This window comes from Amblyomma americanum, chromosome 1 (assembly GCF_052857255.1).
Source record: "Amblyomma americanum isolate KBUSLIRL-KWMA chromosome 1, ASM5285725v1, whole genome shotgun sequence".
Taxonomy (NCBI): domain Eukaryota; kingdom Metazoa; phylum Arthropoda; class Arachnida; order Ixodida; family Ixodidae; genus Amblyomma; species Amblyomma americanum.
In genome coordinates, this window is record NC_135497.1 from 495,798,926 (window position 1) to 495,811,173 (window position 12,248).

General features: G+C 46.2%; 1 pseudogene; it reads left to right on the forward strand.

Annotated features, from left to right (window-relative positions):
* Positions 1-10,950: 10,950 nt before the first annotated feature.
* On the forward strand, positions 10,951-12,184 carry LOC144127736 (uncharacterized; annotated as a pseudogene).
* The last annotated feature ends 64 nt before the right edge of the window (positions 12,185-12,248 follow it).

Below are 12,248 nucleotides of genomic sequence, written 5' to 3' on the forward strand. Positions count from 1 at the left end.
AAACAAAGAGGTGTGCTCCTTTCCTGTCTATTGCCGTTGTATGCTTTATTATGCAATACCATTCACAGCTCATTCGGTCCAAAAGCCGTCGGCATAGTAGTAGTTGGCCCCTCGTGTTGGAAATACAGTAGTCGACGGGTAATTCGGACTCCAATAATTCGGACTTGTAGGATATTTCGGATCTCGATGAGGCACCATCAGTCACCCCATAGAAGCACATACCTATTCGAGACAGATATTTCGGACTTGAAAAGTTTAATTTTTCGGACTAATTTCAGTCGCCTGTGGGCCAAAATCTGCCATTATATCGTCTTCTCGACGGCGCAAAAAAACGCCATCTTGGATTGAGGTGGATATACGCTGTCGTTGAATTGGCTTGACATACTTTCGGTACCTCATTGTTGCCAGTAGAGGTCCCTGCGATCTCTGACACTTCGAGGTGGCAGCCGGACTGTCATCGCCGTCAACTTGTTTTTGTCGCCGACGTTGTTGCGGGCAGTTATTGCTTGTCCCATACGTTGAAAATTGGTTGTAGGGAGAAGGAAATTGTGCAGGAGCTATCTCACATCTCGGTGGGAAGGGATGAGAGGGACTGAGAGAAGAAAGAGGTGCCGTAATGGAGGGCTTCGGAATAATTTCGACCACCTGGAGATCTTTAACGTGCACTGACATCGCACAGCACACGGGCGTCTTTGCGTTTCGCCTCCATCGAAATGCGGCCACTGTGGTCGGGTTCCAACCCGGGTGCTCCGAATCAGTAGCCGAGCGCCCTAACCACTGAGCCACCGTGGCGGGTCTCATACGTTCTCCATTCGCCGTTTCGTCACTTGGGTTTCTCTGACCGCATTGACCGAGTGGCGCTCAGTCTTCACGAAGTTACATCCGTTCGCCGCTTTGTGATTGTGTCCGGCGGTTCTGCCGCTTTGAACGAAAAGTGCCTTATCTTTGCGTGTTTATGACGAGTGGTATGGTGCACACTCAGGTTGTGGACAACATAACCCCGCCGGGTCCGTCAAAGAAGCGTGGCAAGTATTCTAACTAAATGTGGTGACCTTGCTGTCTAGCGTGTACAGTGAAAGCACAACTTTGGCGCAAATACAGGTGCAAATCGTCGCCAGCAAGAAAAATTTGCTGCAAGGTAAAACCAGTGACATTTTTAAGCCAATTTCATCTCAATAAAGCGATGGTTTTGCACTTCGCGGATTTTTCGGACTGTTTTATTATTCGGACCATTTTTCGGGTCCCTTCGAGTCCGAAAAATTGGTCGGCGACTGTAGTAGGGGAGGGGCTACGTAAAAAAAATTGTATCATGGTAATTTGTGGTTCTAGTGATCGATGATTGATTGGTATGTGATAAGTGATGGGAGTTAACGAAATCATTGTAATTCACTAATTAAACTACTGAAAAAATGAAAAAAATTAAAAAAAGGGGGCTCAGGTGTCAAAATGCTCAGAATGAAAAGCCAATACTTCATGATTCTAAAAAAAATTTAGAGTGTAATTGGTCAGCTAATTAATTGAAACAGTTGAAAAATAAAAGCATTCAAAGGCGTCAGACTGCTCAGAATAGAAAGCAGATGACAAGTCAAAGAACCTGTAGAGTTGTATCAGCATCAGATGACGCATTAAACGGCGCTATCGTGTGAACTCTAGATAGCTGCATAGGAGTCCTCCAACTTTTTTTAGTCGTGCACCATCAAATAAAGCTGTTTGTCGATACCATTACTTTATTGGGAGGGGAATAGTTTTTCCCAGGATAGTAGAGCCACTAGTCCATTAAACTTCCTTACTGAATGCCATTGCCAATTGCCAGAGCAGAGCAGTCATCAATAATCTTGCCACAAACAAGGCAACTGTGTGCAAGATCAAAGCTGTGCACTGAGAGAACATTTGCCATTTTGTACCTATCCACACAGCATTGATGAATAATGATATTTACGATGGAGTAGAGGTAGAGATTCTGCATCACATGCAAGAGGACCGGGGTTTGAATCCCAGTGGTGCGCAATTCTCCACTGTGTCTCCATGGATTGCACAACTGGGCCTGGGGTGCGACGTAATCAGGATGTCCAGAACCAAAAACTCACTCCCTCTCTGGAGCAACATTTGGCCACCCTTGTGTTGTACTTGACCACAACCTCCTATATGAATAAACCCAATTAACCCTCGGGCCTCAGTTCCCAGCTGCTGCAGAGCAAGTTACCAGTGCGGCAGTTGGAGCTGTGATGCAGCAAGTGTGCTAACCACCTTTGGAACCGGACATGCTGCCATTGGAATATGAAGCTGGCAATGTTTAACGCTAGACCCTTGTCCAGTGAGGCTTGTCTGGCAGTGCTATTTGAGGAACTAGCTGGCAATAAATGGGACATCATGAGGCTTAATAAGGTTAGGAGGACAGGTTAGGTGTATACAATGTTAAAGGTTGGACACATTATGGTATAGTGGATTATTGGACAGACATGATATAGGTATGGAATTCATCAATCATGTAGCTGGCAGCATAAAGGAATTCGGTAGTACTAACGAGAGGGCAGCATTTATCGTAATGAGCCTTAAGAGGTACAAACTGAATGGGGTACAGGTTTACATGCCAACAACCACTCATGATGACGAGATCGTCGAAAGCTTCTATGAATACTTCTATGACAGCCTCTATGAAACGAAACTGTCCTAAGTAGTTTCTTAAGAATTGTTCTCTGTAGTCTGTTATAATAACAAAACTACTGGCTTCGTCATCTGCAGTTCATAATGTGGCTACTCTATAGCATTGTGGATCGATTGACAGATTGTACATTAGCTTTTGAATCATGACCTATATTGTCCTATCTGAACAAGAAATATGTGCAGAATACTTGTGCGAACGTAGCCTAAAATGGAGCATTTGCACTGCTGTAATGGGACCCCTGCCTTAAGGGTGCTTTCCTACGCTTATGCGGCCGCTGGCTATTTTTCACAGTTTTTTCATGATCGCTGATAAAAACACAAGCTTGACCGTTTCAGCGGTATATTTTGTTAATATCAATTATTTTTGGTACGAGTTGATTAAGCAAAAAACTTGGTGTTTAAAACTATATTTTTGTTAGACTTGCCTGCTTGTGCCAAGTTTTTAGAATAACTACTGTAAAATCACGAGGAATAGGGAAGCGCTTCCAAAATACTTCTCAAAAACCACTGGCCTCTTTGTTCCTGGGTGTAATGAAAGTGAAGCTAGTGAAAGGTACCTCAAGAAGCTAATACAAGAGCACTGCAGTCACAAATAAAAATGTAGTATTTACTAAGAAGATGAGTATGTCATTTAATCTGAAATATCCCGCTTGGGTGCTATAATCGGCCACCTCCCATTAGTCTGAAAAGAAAGCTTTTTTCAGCGTAATAGGCAAAATATCTAAATATTTAAAATTTTTGTTACTGTAAAATATATGAGTAAGAAGGCTGGTAGATGACATGGCACGATTTCATCTTTGAAAGGCTGTTTGAGAATAATGACGTTTCTTTCGAGTAATTTGAAATGAAAAGTTGTCAGAGACTCTTAAAACTGCTCACGTGTGGGAAGGCCCGCCCACTGATTTTGTGAACGCAGTTCCCACGCGCTGTGGCGTGATGCCACGCAGCTGACATTTCTACCTCTGCATGGCTGTATGTAGCCGCTTCTGTGACACTGCCACACCCCTTATGATCTGTGCGCTAACTGCGTGAAGGCAATCGCCACCGTACCATGGCCCACACTTCGCATTAAGGGTACGACATGATAGCTAATGGGGTAATGCCCATATATGCAGAATTGGTCTTTCTCTACTTAACATTCATAGATTCCTGAGAGACCTCACACCACTTCTGGCATAGTGGTGCAGCAGTCCATGGTGCACCAGTGCCCTTGGATGGCAGGCAATGCCACCAGTGGGACTTATGCAATTCAGGTTGCTTTTCATGAGGAGCCTCGCTCGACCAATCAGTAATTTACCTACCAGTGTCCTGGGGTGGCAGGTACTGCCACTGGTGGGACTTGTGCGATCCAGGTTGCTCAGGCATGACCAACCATTAATTTAACCACCTCCATGGATGAATTCACGCACATACCCACGCACTCATGCGTGCACATACACACAGACGTGTTTTCGCTCAATGGGGCAAGTAAGGCTTACTCCTTAATACCGAGATGCATGGTTCTGCATTGATAGCAGTTCGACATTGATGTATGATTGGCTGTTCCCTGCAGGGGGGTGTCCGCAGCGCACAGTTTTGGGTGAGTGGCGACACCACGGGTTCCTGAGCATCCGTAGAGACATCCCCGAAGGGGGGTGATGGTGAACAGTGTGTCACCATGGAGCCGAGCACCCGCGCCTTGTCATGCGTGGCATCGCCTTGTCCGGGGAAAAGGGGCTTCTGGCGGTTGAGCTGTGATGCCGAGAATTTGGGCCTTTAAGGCCCCTTGGCGGAGGCAACGCACCACTTTGGCCCCACCTTCCTGTTCCGGCCTGACCCAACCGAGGGAAATCGGCAGCTTCCTTTTCCTGTCCTCCCCTCAATCTTTCACTTTCCTACCCCTTTTTCACAACTCTACTGTCTCCTACTCACTTCCTTGTTTTTTCCTCTTTCCTGGCGGCGAGGGTTAACCTTGTGTGGCAAACTACCCTTAGTTTCGTCATATTGGGTTATAGTTAAGGTGTACAGCTGGTATGGGCAGGACTTGCTTTCAAGTTCCTGTCCCTTCCCCTTGTTGGACTCTGTGGTGGGTGGCTGGCACCATGACCGAAAAACTAAATTTTTTTATGGCTCCCCCCTCGCTTTTAAAACCTGATTGTGCTATCAACAGAGGGCGAAACGAGGCAGCAGATTTTTTTTGCAAAAAAGAAAGCAACATTTGCAAAGTTTCATGTGAACCACAGCGAAAGTGATGAAAGACAAGCCAGGATAATATCCCCATTCCTTGTGTCAAAATGCTTAACCGATACCTTGGGCCCTGGCTACAAGGTCTCAAAAATAGCGAGCGGGCACTTACTGCTTGAACTGCACGACAGCATCCAGGGCTCGAAACGCTCAAACATTGTGTCTACAGGGGACATCTCTGTCTCCGTGACAACCCACCGATCTTTAAGACACTGTCGGAGGTGTTATTCCTGAAACTGACTTTATCCGTCTAACAGAAGCCGAAATGCTTCAAGGACTCTCTGACTAAAATGTAATTGATGTTCACAGGAACAAACAAAATCCGCAAGGGTAACAATGAAATAGATACTAAACACATGGTCCTCACATTTAACACCACCAGCTTGCCTGAAACGATCGAAGTTGGATACTTGAAAGTCAACGTCAGACACTGCATACCCAATCCCCACTGATGTTTCAATTGTCAGAAGTTTGGCCACGGCTCACAGAGATGCCACGGCGCAAAACTGGCGCGATATGTGCTTCGAAGGACCACCATTCTGAAGAATGTGACGCAGCACTATGCTGTGCAAACTGCGGAGGAGACCATGCTGCGTACTTCAGGGCGTGTCCGTCCTGGAAAAAGGAGAAATTGGCACCATGAAGACCAAAGAAAACATATCATTTAAAGAATTGAGGAGGCGTTTTGCGCTTACCAACACATTCTCTTTCACAGCAAAACCCAGCTTCGCTGATGTGGTGCACAAGGGCGTAGCACCACACAGCACTCTGGCACCTGCCGAGGCCATTTCCACCGAGCCTAAGGCAGGGCCATACATGCCCCAGGCAGGGACAGTGAAAGCAGGGAGTGCCGGTCCGTGTATTGGCACCTCGCAGGTCTTCCCCTCTTCGGGCAAGGCCTGAAAATCAGTCATCCGCGGCTTCGCGCTCTTGCAGCACCTTTCTGCCTGGGGCGTGGATGGCCCTCGGCAAGTGGCCTCGGCAGGTGCCGGAGTGCTGTGTGGTGCAATGCCCTTGTGCACATCAGCGAAGTTAGGTTTTGCTGTGAAAGAGAATGTGTTGGTAAGCGCAAAACGCCTCCTGGATTCTTTGCGAGATGATGGACTTAACTCCCAGTCCACCTGCTTTGCAGCAGCGGAATGGCTCTGTTGAGTGAAAAGGCCCTCATAACGGGCCCAGAACATAAGTAAACCCCTTATTGTTTCCATCCTAAAAAATAAACATGTCTTTTCTAGTTCAGTGAAACTTTAGAGGACTGTTGAGGAATTACAGTGACATAACACACATTTAAGGGTCAATGTCGCCCGTAGCCTTATGTCTTCAGGAAACCAATCTAGGTTTGATTTGGTTTATGGGTGTTCAACGTCCCAAAGTGGCCCAGGCTATGAGAGACGCCGTAGTGAAGGGCTCCGGAAATTTTGATCACCTGGGGTTCTTTAACGTGCACTGACATCACACAGTACACGGGCGTCTAGAATTTTGCCTCCATCGAAATTCGGCCGCCGCGGCCGAGATCGAACCCGCGTCTTTCGGGCCGGCAGCCGTAGTTTTCGTCACCTGGTTGGTCACGTGATCAGCCACGGGGTGCGGAGCAGCTGCTGCTGCCAGTGGCGCGACACGGTGGAAAAACAGAGCTGCAACAGCTGTGCGCATGTCAAGTGGGACGAAAAATGCCCAGCGAAACGGAGCGGCAAAAGACTGACTGCAATTCAACTGAGCAAGTTCCACTCGGCCAGCTGTAGCTGTCGAGTCACTCCAGGTTTAACCAGAGCTAAACCATCGCCGATTTTTTTTTCTTTTTCATTGTTTGACATCTCTAGCAAATTTGCAGCACATTGTACTCGCTATGAGTCAATGTCAGCCAGGGGCTTTTAGTTCGAATTAACTGTAGCGGATGCCGACTTGTTTGAATTATCGGGAGTTTCCCCCCATTAAAATACACAGGGCTGTGCCGTTACCCTCGCATCAGTTCAAATTAACTGTAAGTTCGAATTAATGGAGTTGACATTAATGAGCTTTTACTGTATGTGATCGCACTCTTGCACAAATTCACTAAAAGAAAACTCCACAGCAACATATAGTGCAAGGATTGCACTTGAGGAAAAATACAATGGTTTTAAAGACTTTTATACTGACTGTTCAAAAACAGATGCCTACGTAGGAAGTGCAGTAGTACGAGGGCATCAATTTTCCAGCCGAATGTTACGCTGTATGCTTAGCCATAAAAAGTATTAAATGAGAACCTCTGAAACAGTAGTATTTACACAGACACCTTTAGTTCGCTTACAGCTCGCCACTCTAGGAATGCAATTGCTTCGATGTTCGGTGACATCGTACACAACATGAATGCCATTGCTCAAGGGAAAAAATATTAAATTTCGTTGGGGGCTGAGTAATGTCGGAATTAAAGGCAACAAGTGAGCAGAACTTAGCAGGCTCGTGGCAAGCAAATAAAGTAGATATTCCCTTTAAAGATTGCATGAAATGGGTACATTGTGAAATAAGGAGAAAAAATGGCTGTCCGCTTGGGACAATGAAGCAAACAAACTACACTTTGTAGAACCAGTTTTAGGAGAATGGAAATCCTGCTGCACTCACCAAGAACGTTTCAGGGATATGATTATCTGCCGTCTTCGTATAGGACACACACATCTCGCACAATTTCCTACTGACAAAAGATCAACCTGTTTGTGAAGAATGCGGAGTTAAGATTAACCACATTTTATTCTCTTGTGCGAAACTAGAAAATTTAAGGAAAAGTAATTTACTCAGTTTTATAACTAGTACATTCCTTTTTATCCTGCATTGCTTTTAGGAGATGATGAAATTGTTCATGTATCATCTGTTTTTATCTTTAAAGAAATGGGATTTCTCAAGAGACTAAATTTTTTACACACTTGTCTGTTTGAATTCTAATACACCTCAGCCACTTTCTCACTCCTCGCCTGAGAAGGCTGAGGTTTTTATTTTGATTGGTTGGGAGGCTCGATATCCTTGTCTAGCCAAGGATAGCTACTGAGTTTACCCAGCGCTCTTTAAGCTTTTACTGGTAGCCATTTCTATAATTTGTGTATGTGTTCACTAGGTAGTGTTAACGTTTGAGGGTCTCTACACCACGGATGATTTTTTACATTTCTATAATATTCAGCAAAACTTTTGCAGTATCTTGTGCTTGGTGCATGATGGCCTCAGTTGCCTATGTGCCATAAAATGAACCAACACAACACGTATGATTGGCCGTGGATGCCAGATGGATCATGCCAACTCTATACTCCATTTCATGCATAGAAGCCAACGCTGCCAAAGCTAGCGTGCTTGTTCATATATGTTAAGTCCTCGCCCAAAAAGTTGTTCGCCTTATAACCTCAGTCCGCAGACATATTTTGTTGCGCCAAATCTCAAATACCACGAATGGCAACCTCCTGCACTTTGTTTTACCTCTTGCCACATATTCGTCCTGCAACTCTTTAATTCATTAAGAAGTAAGGATGACGTGGTGGTAGGAAATGCGGCTCCTAGGCCAAATCACTTACTCTATCTGCCCCTAAAAAGTAGTCCACACTCAATGAAAATTTTAACCAAAGGGCCCGAACATTGAGCACCTCACAGTTCATACTGTGATTTTCAGTGCTACCACTTCGTTTTATACTGCTCTTTGTTTTTGTCCAAACTCTCACCGAACCTTCAAGAAGAACACATGATATGTGGTGGAGTAATATTGTTTCGCGGACACTACTTCCACAGCCTCCGCTGCATTGCCTGCTACGTATGAAACAGTACAGTTTAGGCATACAAGTGTTTTGTACGCTAGTTTATCTTTGGGAGAAGGTAAAGATTTAAGCTTTCGTCTCGGGTAGTAGAAAAATGCTGAGCATTAAAACGTGATAAATTCATTAGGAAATGACCAAATTATATTGAAATCGAGTACCTGATGCCCCGCCCCACAGAAGAATAGACTGCTAAAAGTGCAAAAATACCCTGAACAAAGAAGCTTCATTGCACAAACAGCGAACAGTCCATTTTTGACGTGCAGTTTCGCCCTGCTGGAAAATCAATGCAGACATAAGCAAGGGTATGTGCATTAGCGTTAGGGAACTGAGGCTGCCTCTAAAACGAAAAAGAAATGACAAGCGTCATGCTTGTCGGTGTTTGAAAGCAGTGCACAGATGTGTTCAGACAGTAGCATGGTCTGATGGTGAAGCTCGGAAACGAAAACTGCTGCCAAGCTGTTATGTGGCCTAGTGACAGGTTTCTGCTCATATCTTTGTCATGCATTCCATTACATGCATGTCATATGTGCATGGGCTAAAATGCACCATGCTAAAGAAGGGATTTTCACAGATTGCTAGCCCCACCTGTGACACTTCAACTAGACCCCCTTCAGAAGTTCCATGTGGTGTTCTGTAAGTGCGCTTTCCCGCAGGTCACAGTTTCTTTGAACAACATGGCGGAGCACGAGTGCTATAGGTGTGGGCATTTGGTATAAAAACATTACAGAAGGATGAAGTGAGGAACCGTGCCCTTTTGCTTTGAGATTGTTTGAAGCTGGTGATCGGCCATCCTTATTCCTACCACGTGCGAAACCTCACTTGCACTTCGTATGAGGTTTGAAACTCAGTGTCCAAATGTCTTTGGTCCATGTAGTAAATGACTGAGAAGAAAGTGAAGAGGATGCCTTCATACTCTTTTCTGACACTATAAAAGCTGATCTTTGGCACATACCGTAAAAACCCGCGTATAGTACGAGGTTTTTTTCCTATTATTAGCACCTCAAATTTCCGCCTCGTATTATTTGCGGATCCGAACAAAAATTTCAGTTTTGCTCGAAGTTTTGGTTTCGTTATTGCCGCGTGGTTACGGCTTGGCTTTGTTATTGATTTGTGGCTACGGCTTGGCTTCGTTACCCGTGACGGCGTGGCTAGGGCTAGCGTGGCCTTCCTGACAGCGTGCGCGCCGACGCATAAACCACGCTTCGCGAAGGGAAGGTTCTTTTTTTCTGCCGTGGAGGAGCACGATGTCAGGGCCACGAAAACAGTATTCGGCTGCTTTCAAGAGAAAGGCTATTTTAGTTGCCGAGAACATCGGCAACAGTGCGGCCGGGAGGCAGTTCGGCGTCACCGAGGGAAGCATCCGCGGATGGCGGCGACAAAAGGAAGCACTTTTCGCCTGCAGCTGAACGCGAAGAAGCTTTCGCGGCCCGAAGAATGGGTCATACCCAGAAATTGAACTGGCCCTGACGGAGTTCGTAAGAGAACAGCGAGCCGCACATCTACCTGTGAGCGTGGAGCTCATGCAGGTAAAAGCTAGGGAGCTTGCTAGGGAAACAGGTATTCCAAGCACCGCCTTCAAAGCAAGCAAGCACTGGATATACCGGTACATGTGCCGTGCTGGGTTTTCGTTACGGCGGCGAACGTCGATTTCCCAAAAACTGCCCGAATCGTTTGAAGAGCTGCTGGTGGCTTTTCAGCGCCACATTATTTCTTTACGGAAGTCCAAGAACTTTCAGCTAGGGCAAATAGGCAACGCTGACCAAACGCCAGTTTATCTGGACATGCCATCACCCCTCACAGTGCACGAGAAGGGTTCCAAACAAGTTTGCGTCCGGTCTACCGGCAACGAGAAGACTCGGGTTACGGTCATGCTATCGTGCACAGCAGACGGCCACAAGCTCCCACCCTATGTCGTGTTCAAACGCAAAACAATGCCGAAAGGTGAGGAGCTGCCAAGGAATGTTATCGTGAGATGCCACGAGAAAGGTCGGATGAACGAGGGTCTTGTCCTCGACTGGGTGAAGTCCGTGTGGTGTAGGCGGCCCGGTGGCGTATTTTTGGCGCTTGGACACGAATGCGCCGCGAGAGAGAAAGCACTGAAGCGAGGAGGAGAGGACGCTGCCTGGTTGGCTGCGCGATTCTCGCGGTCGGCTGTTACATACAGTGGGCAGCATCCCCTTTTCCCCCCCTCCCGCCTTTCCTTTTCTCCACATTACCGCCCCATAAAAGTTTTGAGTCCGCCGCGGCTGCTTTGGACTTTTTTTAATCGAGTAGCGTGTTCCATCCGTGAATTATGGCGGCATCATCGCTGCCGTTCGAATGCGAGTTGGACAGTGACAATTGCGTCGAGAACGTGAGTTGTTTTCGTGTGGCTCTGAACACCGACGGAGACGCGTACGAGTGGCTCACCAGCTACGGTGTTGCGACGAGAACCACGTGGATCGTTGACTGGGAAGTTGCAAAGCCTAAAAGGTATGGGAAATTCTGCATTTTATTCACCCATGCACTTGATGTATTACTCGAAAGAGCGGTCGTCTATTCATAATTGTTTCGCAATGTGAGGCCACCTGTGAAAAAAGTACATAGGCGCGCGACGCTGAAGCCGAGCGTACTTTGCTTCTCGTATCATAGCTATTCACGCCCTTCAGGGTGCTGTGTGCAAGTTCTGAAGCCTGTCATGGAAAAAATATATAACTGTGGACTGTGACATTCAAATTTTTCAGCTTTTTGCTATGCTGGCTTCACCGCATGGCAGTAATGTAGTGCAGAGAATTACGCAATAATTACATTATTGTTGCCAGTGTTTTTCTAATGCAAAATAGACTAAAGCGAAAAGATGAGCGTTATTCTGAGAAGTGAAATCATTTACATTGTGACAGATTCCAATTATCAGTTTTGTAAGGCTGGCTTCACCGCACGGAAGCAATGTCTTACAGAGCACTGCACAATAATATAAAATATTCTTATGCAAAAATATGAGTTTCATTCTAAGAAAAATCATTTGCATTTGTTTTTTACTATGATCGCATTCCACAAGAAGTGGAAATGCCAGCACTCGAACAGGAATAAGATTACTGGCCAAACGGCCACCAACTGCCCAGCCTTTGTGGACATCAAAATAAAAAAACATTACTAGGAACACAAGGAAGCGGGACCCATTCCTGAAGAGGGCTACGCCGTTGCGTGCCATTGTGAAGGTCAGGGATGACCATAATCATGCGCTAGACTGTGCTGATGCCTTACGTCTCCTGCGCACCACAGCTGACACTCGAGCTGTGTTCCATAGCTATTTTCATGATGGCCTCACACCAGCACAGGCCATAGCTATGCACCAGCAGAAGCTAGAAGCTGAGGATGACGCCGCCGAGAAGCTTGCCAGTGGTGCCGTGAATCCAAGCGCAGGCACTGTTTATTACTGGTTCCGGCTGTGGCGGGATCATCATTACGGCAGCGCAGTGGACCCTGTCAGCAAACTTTCAGAGAAAGCGCCATGCTACCTTGACAAGGGTAAGCTGCAATATATCTGAGCAGTGTAGTTTCTTTTCTTTGAAATTCCTGCGACTTTTTGAAAAGACTGAACTGCAAAGGTTT